Source organism: Dermacentor silvarum, chromosome 7 (genome assembly GCF_013339745.2).
Source record: "Dermacentor silvarum isolate Dsil-2018 chromosome 7, BIME_Dsil_1.4, whole genome shotgun sequence".
Lineage (NCBI taxonomy): Eukaryota > Metazoa > Arthropoda > Arachnida > Ixodida > Ixodidae > Dermacentor > Dermacentor silvarum.
In genome coordinates this window covers 3,261,482-3,274,678 of record NC_051160.1, presented here as the reverse complement: position 1 = coordinate 3,274,678, position 13,197 = coordinate 3,261,482, and positions in this window count along the sequence as shown.

Below are 13,197 nucleotides of genomic sequence, written 5' to 3'. Positions count from 1 at the left end.
TCGTTCCTTTCTTTTTGCTTTAGGTTTGTACTCTCCTATGTACCGCGGCGCTCCCTCTCTGAGTTTTTGTTTAGAATTGCCCAGGAATACGGGTACGAAACAAAAGGTACTGAGGCCATTGAAAGTGAGAAGGGATGAGGTTGGGGAGGGCGGGGTAAAGAAGGAACAAAATTCTAGTGTAATGGAAGACTGTGATTGCATGGGACGTTGAGAGTATGTGCGCAATCATTATTCTTCTTATTCTGTTCGGAATGCAAGTGCCCCTTCGCGTTCTTTGTCCCAACAGCCACTTCAGCCGTCGAGGTAGCTGGCGCGTATTGGAGCATTAGGCTCCTGGAAATGGTCGGCAATTGCTGAAAAAAAAAATGACAAAAGAGAACAGAAAACAAAGGAGAGATGAGAGGGACAGCAGAAAAGTTGTCAGGCAGGCGTTAATGAGAGATACGAAAAATAGCAGCGAAACAGTGGTGAGTTGGAAACATCCCGCAATGTCCCACACCTCGAGTATGGAATACAGCCCAGAAATTGCCGGTGCGGTAATCGTCGGTGGAGCAGCAGGCTTGGCGCTATCGCAGAGAACGACTGGAGTGTGAGGAGAATTGCGTCGGGCTAAATGTGGCCGAGAAAAAAAAGAAATATGAGTGGAGAGATTAGTACAAGGCAATGTGAGAATGCGACTAATGGGAGGCGAATGAGAAAGGAAGCGAAAAATGGCTCATTACAGCTAACGATGATAGCGAAATGTAAGAATCTAGCACATGGTATAGGGATAGGAACATATGACGTTACAGCCTGGGCGTCATAACGAAAAAGATGGCATCAATGTGACTACGCTTAAGGGGGAACGTACGAAAGAAAGCAAGAGTTGAAAATGGTCGATGAGTTTGTATTCCCTTCTTCCAGCATAACTGACTTGCATGATGACGATGGCAGGGTGTGATTTTTACAACGGTGCGTAATGTGCCCCAAGGAATGGCTTCCCGCAGTTACCAGGCGGTTTAATGATATCTTTGTCATTATATTCTATGTCAGAAGTCGTGGCGGAGGTGTTGCGGTGGTGTGGTTACGCGTGCCAATTGCGTCATCTGATTGAAAAGCACACTGCTCAGATAGAAATCACGAAAGACGCGTGGTTGAAAAGTTGTGGAGGGGATGAATATGGCGTAAAAACCTTTAGAACAGGATATATATATATATATATATATATATATATATATATATATATATATACTAGCATAGATGTTTCAGTTCTTACAGCGAGCAGCTGGTAATGCCATGCCTCGTTCGGCATCAATAAAGTTTCTCGCGCCGACTATCTGTCCGCAGAAAAAAACAAAAAATCCTCTCTTTGCCACTTACCCTCCCCCTCTCCTTGCTCTTTCCATGAAAATGTTTTTTACTCTAGAGAGTCTTTTGATTTCTTTTGGCGAAGACTGTATATTGCCTATAGACAGCTTTTGCGCTTTTAGACTTCAGACTTTCACTGCAACAGCAATTGCTTGAAACTTGGGTTTGGCTCTGGGACTTCAGCGATGTTCTTCTGAGGTGCACAATACGCGTACGGCGTACTTAACTTGCAGAAATTGATGAGTTCCTCATAACAGACTATAATCCACTCTGGCACTCTGGGTTTTATCTCTGCGCCAGCACCTTACTTCGTTGCGCCCCACGGGGTGCAATACCGGAGCCTTGAATAGGAGCGTGCGCATTTTACGAAGCAGGGAAATGATTTCAGCTGGCTCCGCGTCAGGTAAATATGGCTGCAGAAAAAGTATTCCCGAAACTAACGTCTCATTCTTTTCGTGACTTCTTTGGCTTATTCGCTGATTACGCATTATCACCTGGCAATAAAGGAGTAACTTGGTGGTTTCATTTAAATGATATGAATCGCACTTTCCAGTCATGAAGCCACAGAAAAGATAGCTGGCTAACATTTTCATATTTCTTGCATATGCATCAACTCCTGTAGCAGCCTGAACTGCACCCAAAAGTTAACGTAAAGATGCTCCGTCGTCTAGAAATGACCCGTTTGATAAGTCAGAAAATATGCAGCCACTTCGAAATTCCGGGAAGCCAGATAATTGAAAACGGATGAAGCAACGAAACACAGGCCAACCCTGCGCTCCGCGGGAAAGATAATTATGCGGGCGAGCCCTGGTAGGGAAAGTCGTCGCAGTATCACTGTTAGCATGTTTCAGTCATTCGGTGGCGGGAAACGGCGTCATTACGAGCCACTTATGCGTATGAATCTTTAGGCATCGCCCTCCCGCCTAGCGACTCCATAAGCGTAACCGTTCCACTCCTTGGAATGAATGGGGGCGAAAGAAAACGAAAGATGCGCATGGTGCATGGGACACAGCTAAAAAAAATATTTGCCATATGTAATTGATTACATATCTAATGATTAGAGCATACATATATTACACGAATATAGCGGAGGGTATGGTACAGCTATAGTGACTATTATCTATATCGTGAACAAAACGTAGTGCAGGACATTTATGACTACTTGAATCAGTAGCAGTGTTATTTAAATGTTACAGTGGTTTCTTGAAACCTCCATTCCGCCCTGACGCAATTGACGTGAAATTCCCAATGGAATTAGTCGACGTTGGTGGCTATCACTTGCAATAACGAGTTCTTTATTGGCATAAGCTGTGAGAATTTAATTGGGTAACCATTGTTAACATGTGGCGTAGAAAGCAATTGCTATGCACTCGATGACGCGTTAGGTTTCCGTTCACATACTTATAATAAAGTGTGTGCGATAACGCGTGCACCTGTGTGTGTGTGTGTGTGTGTGTGTGTGTGTGTGTGTGTGTGTGTGTGTGTGTGTGTGCGTGTGCGTGTGCGTGTGCGTGTGCGTGTGCGTGTGTGTGTGTGTGTGTGTGTGTGTGTGTGTGTGTGTGTGGATGGGTGTGTGGATGGGTGGGTGGGTGGGTGGGTGTGGAATGAAAGCGCGGAACATAAAGTGAGTTAAACATATTTTGCCTTACTTTGTGCGTCTTTGTAGCAAACTGGATGTCTACCTTCAGGTTATCCTCCCTGCCGTTCGCATCTCATTGATCTCTCTCTCTCTGTGCACTAACTTCGGAGCAATTATCTGACATAACTTCACTTGTCATAGCCATGTGACTTAATTGACGGTAGTGGCAAAGCTTACGTATTGTTTATTTATTTGTTGCGCCATGTGGCAAGGGGGGAGACAAGCATGACGAGGTAGCCTCTACGGTGACAGGGACGACGCGTGACGATGGCATTGCGGACGTGCGGTCATAAACCAATTTTATTGGGGCGCACGAGGTCAATGCATACGGAGGAATAATTTTTAAGTTTGCCGGATTATATTTTTTTTAATCGCCTGTTGCGGATAACATAATTCTAGACTTTCCACGGGGTTATTCTTAGAGGCGGATATTACTTCCACGAGAAATCGAAGCACATCTTCAACTAAGAAAAAAAATCACTTCTGTACTTCACAATTACTTTAAAGCACATATTGCAACTTACGAATGGTAGCCGGTGGGTTTGCAAGACATATCCACATGAAATTAATTTCCAAAATGGTCCCAGTTTAGAGATATGAACCATCAAACTTGCCGTAAAAATGCACTGTTGTTCCACTAACTTTTTTAACAAAGCGCTATTTCATGCAATGGAGCCCCAAAGTAGCAGGAATGCCTTGTATTTCGCCCCAGACTTTCGGAAATACTATCTCAAAATTGGCGTCATCCTGGAGATTCATTTCAAGTGAATACGTGTCGCAAACTCACCGGCTACAATTCGTAAATTGCAATATACGCCGTAAAGTATTTGATAGAGAAATTAATTAGTGAATTCTTGGTAATTAGTTGAATATGTGTTTGGATTTCTCGTCCTAGCAATGTCCGCCTGTTCGAATACTCCAGACTAGGAAAAAAATTATGCTATCTGCAACAGTTGATTTGTAAAAATTCCGGGAAACCTAGAAATGATCACCCCGTACAGTATACTATCGCACAACCGGCAAGCAATTTATCCCTTTATTGATGAGTATTGCCTAGAGGGAACATGCTAGAAAACAAACCTTTTTTTCTTGCCGAGTTTCTGTATTGAGTACAAAGTTTCTTGCGAAATGTCTTCGGCCAACAGTGAGTGACAGGTCGCAAGCGTCATTTATTGGTTTAGAGCAGGAACACCGAACGAGGAAGAAGTTTGGCGTACGACTCGCGTGTCTTTTGAAAGCGAGATCATAGGAGACCGGCCGATGTGAGATATCCAGCTGCGAAGGTGTCACACTTGTCATGTAAAGCCAATGAAATGTAGTACACCTATGATACGCATATGGTGAGAGCTGTCTATACAAATTGAAAACGAAGCCTCGAGTGGCTTGGTGTGAAGCCCACTTCCAGTTTCCGGCCTGGGGTTTTCCCCCTATTGCTGAAAAAATTTCCGCAAAATATTTTTTTTGTTGATTATGCTTATCCTGGACGTGTTTTACGGATTTAGATAGAAAATAAACATTTTTTCTGGGTATTTATATGTCTCGTCCTTAAAGGGTTGAGCTTTTTTTTAAGCTTTAAGTAATTTTAGGCTTTAACTGCGATCGAAGTAAAAGATTTCTAAGCAAATGGAGCCCCATCAAAATGCAATACATTTACCCACTATCTCGCTCTCCACGGGCAAGAAGAAAAATTTACAAACTCTAAATCAGTATGTGTACAGCTTCGACATTTCAATATCCATTGTTTACCGAAAGCACAACAGCAGCGCAAGGATCGACCTGTTTTTCTGCATGCCCAATTTATCGTAAGGTACGAGCGTAAAATAAACAAAGGTGACAATCAGTTTTCGCCGGGAGTGAAAAGCTTCCCGAGACGTGCGTCGTTATTCTATTCTTTCCGACCTTCGTTCTTTCTTTCTTTTTGTTCCTTTCCTTGTGTTCCTTTGTTGCTTGCGCCGGGGATACGCCACGAATAGGCACTTTGTCATAAGGCTTCGCATTATGCAAAACATTGCTGCCCAAAGCACATCCGCCTGAAATCTGCATTCTCAGAAAGCGGGCGCATGAGAGAGCAGGAAGCGAATGGTAGGTGGTCGGCTTAGTTGATTTCTTTTTCTTTGCCATTTCAATAGCGTCGCATTAAGCTAAAGCTGCCACGACCTCGTTTCAGAGGTCTTTCGCAGAAGTTATACGCAGCAAGAGCAACAGGAATTGTATATTTTGGAAGGAAAATATATAATTTCATTCTTATTTCCTTTATGCCCGCTGCATTAGCAATGGCGTTCCGCTGCCTAAGCTCGAGGGCGCAGGCGATAAAGGGAGCGATATGGGAGTGATATGCAAGTACGTTCGTATACTTACATTTAAATGTCTGTTAGAAAGAAGAGGAAAAATTGTGGTCACAATTTACCTGGAGAGCCCCGCTTCGGTGTGTCTCTTAATCATATCGGGATTTTGGCACGTGATGAAAGCCCGAGACTTATTTTGGATTTCCTTAAAACACCCCAGAAAGAACCAGCAGATGTCCGCTGTACTGATCACTGACCAATAAAGAATGACACGTTGTTGCTGCAATTTTTTTTTTTTTTTTTTGCAATTTATACATTTCGAAGTTCTCCAGAAGTTCAGGTTGGTGGCGGTCTGGAGAAAACCGACTGCCGGCCCTCCTGGAACAGGCTTTAAAGAACCTTAGCCTTATGTGTCGATTGCCCGTGTCCCGCCAGCCAGTAATCTGGTAGCCCAAGATATTACAGTATACTGCATAGCATGCAAAATAAATTACCCACTATTCAAGAATTGGTGGCGTAGATTAAAAGAAAAAGAAAGGAAACTAGGACTTCACGACTATACATATATTAATGAAAATGCATTTGTATTGCGTCGCTCGCCTTATTAACACTGATTAATTGTTATTAACAAACTGATGACATTGGCTAGCTGATTGTACATATTTGGTTGGACCCAGCGCTAAGGCTGCGGACAAAGGTTAAAGCGCTTTGAAAATGACGGCGCACCGTGTTTTAACCTTTGTCCGCATCCTTAGTGTTTTGCCGACCCAAATATGTTATTATTAACCAGGCACGTTGCCACAGGAGCACGAGTTTGAATACCAGTGGTGGTGGTGGGCAGTTCTGCTTTTCTTCGCCCAGTGGCGAAGTTGAAACTGAGAATGACGAGGTTGTTTCGCGATGACGACTTGACGATGACGAAGCCAGCGTGACGGAGACCTGCGGGTGAAACAGAAAACCCAATTTCGATAAATAAAACGTTGTTGCAGCAAAACCTAAATGAACGCGGATAGTTTGTGAGCGATGAATGACGCGAGGAGATGCACAGTAGACTATCTGTATCGATCAGCGAGAGCTCGTTGAAAAAAATTAAGTGGTTCTCGAGAGCGCATTCATGGCACTTGACAGTTTCCGGCAAGCCGCGCATTCTATGCAGCGGGAAAATAGATTATCCTTGGTGCTGAACGGGGCTGAGGAGATGATATATGTGGCCTTCAAAGAGTGGCTCGCTATATATCGCTGACCTTCTGGCTCCATCGTGCTGATGTTTTTAGTTTTGTTATTTTTTCTCCCTATTGCGTACGGGAGTAGCACCAACAAGTATCACTTTGTTTTTTTTGTCTTGTTTTTCTGAGCCCGACGTTTGAAAGCCTTATACTCGTATGTTTAGAGTAGCACACGTCAGTTTGCTGTGTTTATTGTTGCTGTTGTCTTTCAATATCTTGTCCTTATCGCTTGAACAATATTGGTTGACCTTCGCCCATCCTCTATCCAAGCTGCCTGGAATGCAAAGTATGCGGCTGAGAATGGTATTAAATTTTGGAAGCTTCGCATGGCGAAGATAGATTGGCTGTTAGAGGTACGCCCTTCCTCAGTACGCCTAGAATGCGCTAACGGAACAAAATTTGTAAGTTTGAATATAGCAGTTTTCTAGTCAATTGAATTGCAGGGTAGCGGAGTTCTATTTTCTGTATTATAAATGGCCGCCCTCTTTTAATGCAAATTATGTTCTACCGTGTTTTCTTCAGTTACTTCTCACTTTATGAAATTTTGCAATACCATGACAACCCTTCTGACGAAGATATAATTATGCCAGTGCACCGCTAAAAACCAGTTCTTTCCTCTTTGGCTACCCTCCCAAAGTTTAGGGTAGCTAACCAAGCTCGATTTCGGTTAACGTCCCTAGCTTATTATCTATTTCCTTCTCTGCTTCATTAAGCGAAGGGTAAGCCGCTTCACGGGCGTTTTCCATCGCCTGCATTCTGCGTAAGCTCAAAGCAGTTTTGTCGGGGTGAGGTAATCATAGTAATCCTAATCAGATCTTCTCACGTTGGTTTCATGGTGGAGCAATCAGCTTCAGACGTGTAACTACGTCCCATCGTATGGTATGACGGTGGCTTGAAAACGTCTCCAACGATTACCGTGGCTTCAGCGAAGTCGTAAGGCTCCAATGACACCGACAGCAAATGTGCAACTAAGTCCACTGAAATACGTGTTTAAACCAAAAATACTTGTAAGGGCACTGCAGGTAGTAATTGGCAGTGGCTTCTAAATGCAGCACATGTAGCATACATTCGCGGCACTGCCTTTGACTTTAGTGGAGCCGAATGCTTCCAGCCGGGGAAGCAGTCTAATTATACGTATGGAACAGTTACAATACCAACAGCGAAAAAATCAATGAGAACCTACTGGCGTGGTAGTATCGTGCAGTGATAAAGCATGCGTCCTGAAGCCATTGCGAAAATTTACTGCTTACTATGGCAAAACAAATAGAATCACCGAGTAGTTTGTGGCGTTAAATTTTCCCAACACTTCAGCTGTAAGAGACGCTGTAAGGGAAGGATAGGGCATTAGGTCCAATTTTCTGACCACCCGGGCATGTGCGCCTATATCTTCCTAAGACCCCATGTACAATACATTGCACACTGCTTTCATAATTTTTTCGAAATTCACTCGGAAGTGATTACACAAAATATTCGTTCTGGGAATGAAGTACGGTGCATGTGTAACTGTGGTTTACTCCTATTCTTCTCATCCGCTTTTGAGAAATTTCACACTGAATTGATCTAGACTTCTGTGTCGTCCCAGACTGCCGGAAGCGACCTTGAGGTGTGTTTTGAAATCACAGAGATTACGTGAAAATAGTGGACGCGGCAGCAACATGACAATGTATTACACGTAGTTTCATCTTCATCTCTGCGTTTAGGCAATGTAATGCTATTTTTACCATAGCAACCATGAGGAGATGATGGAGACATTTATTCTTCCACGTACGTGGAGACGCAGCTTTTGGCATCTAACCGTGGTATTTAGATTTTTAAAAATGTTTTTCAAGTTCATAACATAGCAGTAGACAATAAAACCACATTGAAGAGCGATTATATCACATAGTTATGCTTGGGTCTCAGGAGGATATAGAAGTACCGGAGGGCTTCGCGTTGCGCCTTTATCGGAATGCGGCAGGTGAGGCTGCAAATCGAACCCACGACCTCGCGCTCTGCGGCGGAATGCTACAGCCACTGAGCCACAGGAGATGTACGAGCAATGGCAGAGAAAACTAAAGATAGTATGTCTGGGCACTAACCTCGGACCTTCCTTATGGAACGTTGCTTTCACACTTGGTGACGAGTTTTGACACTCTTCCATCTTCCATCTTTTTCCACCGTGAGCGCAAAAAGCATAATGGCGCCCTACGTTAGGTGCCATTGTTTGGAAGGCGGAACCCCGAGGCACGGGCCAGATAGGAATCAACCGGGGCTCTACTGTTGTCGCTCTTCTTCGGTGTCGCTCGATGTCGCTGGAGTTGGCAGCTTTCATGGCACGTAGTTCTGAATCCACAATAACTTGGGGTCCATTAGACTGGTTTCTACCGCACTGCAACTCAATTTTTAGCGATGCAAATCCCTCTAGAGATTGAATCCAGAGATAACTTTCCGTGGCTTAATGTTCCGCTACCCCCAGCCCAATGGGAGGATTCACGTGATCGATATTCTGTCAAACCTCGGTCGCGATCTCAGCTCGTAAGTGAGAGCGTTGCGCCCTAAATGAACCAGGCGAATGCGTTCCGAGCACTCAATTCTGACCTACCCAATGTGCGCCGAGCCTCGAGCATGCTCTAGAGCACTCAACAGCAACCAGTCGAATATCAAGTAAAAGACAGCGCTAGAATTTGCACAGAACCAAACGACGAGTAATGAGACAGACACAGGGCGCACTAACAACTGAAGGTTTATTTACAAAGAGCGCAGAATATGTAAACGAATATGTATTGTGAATAAACCTTCAGTTGTTAGTGCGCCCTGAGTCTGTCTCGTTACTCGTCGTTTGGTCCTGTGCATATTCTGGCGCTGTCTTTTACTTGAGGATGAAGAACCAACTAGCCCAAAAATACGTCCTTACCAGTCGAATATGCCATTGTAGGAAAGGGGAGAGCAGAGCAGCGGCTCCGGACAGGAGGGGCAAAACGATGGATACATACAGAGTTCCGTATAAAGGCAAAGACAACGAATAGTTCGAAGGTAGGTCACATCGGAGAGTGCGGGATAGTAAAATGGAAGCAAGCCAAAAAGCCAATACCGAAACCGCGGATACTGTGGTTGATACTTAACAGTGAGCTTTATTGCAGGGACAACGAGCATGACGCAGATCCGCGTGCCGTCGAGCGGCGCTAGAGTCATTTATCTTCATTAAGACCACCAGCGTTGCCAACCACAAGAATTCTGCAAATGCCGGCGTCTGATTAACCGAGCGTAGGCTGGTTATATAGTTTCGGCAGGGGCGGTATGCTTCCAGCAGAGTGTCAGTTTTTGTTTTCATCCTTGCTCTCATGGGGTCAAACTTTTCTAACGCCCTGTCTCTCGGTATTACCCGCTCGCTTGAAGCCAACACTGGCTCGTAGAACTGAAATAAATTGCAGTCTGTGGCGACACCTGAGGCGACACCTGAACTTGCTAGCGATGATGCAGCTGCCCAAGTTTCCTTTCCTTTTTTCTTTCTTTTTTTTCTTCGTGAAATATACTAACCCCAAGTGCCGGTGTGCGCAGATAAGGGCACTGTGATGATGTTCCAATTGCGCTGTGCTCCTCAATGCCTTTTGTGTAGCTTTGGGTCGTTTATGAAAACTTGTCCAGCATACACACGTCCTAAATTTTGAGGCTCTAAAACAGTTTTTTTTTTTAATTCGCTTACCACATAATAAGAGATCGTTGTCCAGATTCGTGTTGTCATTTGTTGCACGGCCGTATTCTCGTAGAGTTGCTTTTTTTGTAAGACATGCTTTACAGCTGAACTTATTACCTGCATTCGACTGCGAGCTCGCACAGCAGAAAGGGCCTCCTGCAAGGCCGTGTTTTCTCAACCGAACCATGCGGTGTAACGGTTCGCATCAAAATAACATTGGGCGTAATATGAGTCTTCTTGATCATTTCCTGCCTATAAAGAAAACACCTCGCCTGTATTTACACGTAGAAGGTGGGAAAGAAGGAATCGAGTCCAATAAAATTGCATTTCAGAATCATTTATGGTGGCCCATCGAGGCAGAATACGTCTTAAATGCGAAGGCGTGAGAGTGCTGCCTTTATTACACGCTATACACGCGGCGATTTAGTCCCGCCATTATACATACGGCTGTGCACGCATTTGAGCGCGTGGTACAGCTGAATGCAGCGTTCGAAAACAATTGGCCTTCAAGAGATGACGGCGCCATAACTCGCTTTGGGCGACAATAACCTTTTACGGTCGTTTCTTGACAGATTATTGCCTCAATTTGTTGCCTCTACTTGACACGTTCTTCGGCTGACCGGCGAACTTTTATAGCTTCACCGATGTCTCCGAGATGGCGCACCGACTATATCCTAATACACCTGCTTGGTTTTACTGTCTTTTTACTGTCTTTATTCAATTGCGACGCTTACGGGCATCCTCGAAGCCGTAAATGGCACTGCGGCTATGTTTTGCTATAGGGAATCGACTGACCACGACAGACTTGAAGCTCTTCTAAAGCGGCGGCCCATCACACTGATAGCTGCTCGCATTCTGAAATAAAGTCGCTTGCCGAGGCTTATAGAATGACCCGCTTTATTGTTTTTGTTGATACTTATCACCGTTCGGCTGTTCCCTTCTTCAATCTGTTCTACTGTTCTTGCTCCTTCAAATGGCCGTTTCCAATCGGTCGCCACGCGTTTAACGATGGCTGTCGCATTGTGAAACGTTCCTTTGCTTACTTAAGACCCCAGTTTCCACAATATTTATACCTAAGCTGTTTTTTAGTTTTCTCAACGTTCAAGGAGAAAAAATACAGAGGTGTTGGCTATTCCCCTCAAGACATGCTACAGAGCAAGCTCTGTGCCTCTACTTCAAAGCCCGTTCAAGTACGTCTATGTGAAGAGTTCCTGCCGTTTCAAATAGGGAAGCAATAAAATTGCACGGTCAGGTGTGACATCAACCGACAGTGTACAAAATGTGCGTGCGCACACGGTATGCCATCTTGGAATAATAGTGCACTGTAGCATGAACACCAGTACACGATAAAAACCCTTCAACAAACATGTAGCGCCGTGTCTATGTTTTTTTTTATTTAAATGTATTTAAGGAGAGGTTGGTGCCTATATGAGGCGCCGGCTACTCCTCCTCTCTTGCATGATAGTTGTCGTCGAAAAGTTGCAACAATCACAAAACTGGGCTAATAAACACATGGACGAATATTTACGTACTAAGTTTTAGTACTGCAATATAAATAAAATGTTGGCGCAACAGAAGAGAATACATAGCATAAATACTCACAAAACCGAAGTGCACACGGAACACAATGAGTTCACACAGCTTAAATGTTCACAAAACCAACATTTTCACACAGGAGATGCTAAGCACATGCGAAATAGTTCGCTCTTGAATGCCGCACTCTAAATACAACAGTCTTGTTCGCGGACACAAATGCTACATGAACACGAAGACACAATAAACATGTAGTAAAGAGTGCCTATTAATAATAACAATACGAGCGACAACTGTTATCTGGCTTGATATTTTTGTAATATTTTTTATTCCTTCAAAAATTCTACTAAGGCACGCGCAGCGATCTTTAGAAGTTTTTCTGTTGGCCATGGACATGTGTACGTGGCTTGGATAGACGACCACTATCCTTAGGCACAATTCTGGTGTCTATGTGTTCATGTTATCTTATTGTGCTCTCGTCTTGTTTACACTACATTAGTATTCGAAGGAGGCAATTAAAGCTGCCTACTAAGACGAGTAATTGTGGGTATACATTTCGGCCACTCTTTAAGATAAGCGGCAATAGATCGCGGAAAAAAACAGCGCACAGCCAGAATATCCGGATCAAGCTTTCATTCATTTCTGTGTACTTCATACGCTGTTTGTTTCATTGCTACTGCTTTTATCTTTTTCTTTTTTTGAGTGTTTCTTTTTTGTTTGCACCCAATATCAATGCAATCAAATGGCAAAACAAGGTTAAAGCAAATGTGTAAGTGCTCAGGAAATTATCAAAGAATTGCTCTGTTGAGAGAGTTGGGCGCGTGCGTGCCAATAACCGTGCAGAATTGCAGGTTGCAGTTTTGTTATATAAATGCATACTCTAAACGCACTCATTGAAATCTTGACAGAGATTCCTTTGAACTGTCTATATGGTCATTGTATCTTTCAATTATATTTAATTGTTGTTATAATCCCACAGAAAAGATGAAGTTGGGCTTTTACGACAAGCGATTTTCAAAGAGAGTTAGTAGGGAAGAAGTGTGCGTCATGACAGATTCTACAACGTTCTCCTTGAATATTTCAGTGCTGTAAACCATGCCTCGGAAAACAACATCAAACGTACCGTGCAATGTATGTTGGCGTTTCACCGGTCGTTTTTTATATATGCTTGCAAATCTGCCGGCATAATTGTGTCGGTAGCGCTTATGTACTTCTTACTTCTATTACAAGTTTGGTGCAATGGATGAAGATTACCGACATCCATTGATGAGAGGCTCTCCATCAGCAGCGCATCGAAGGGTTTCACCTCTCGAAGCACTTATCTCTGTCCGCGAATAATACAACACGCCCTGTGAATGCGTCACACGACTCTTTGCGTACAATGGAGAGTGGCTGTCCCTCCTCCATCAGTCCAATGTCAGCGAGTTGAGAACAAGGGCGCGTGATGGATAGGCTTGTTTACTAGCACACTTGATCTTCTTCTTTGCTATCACC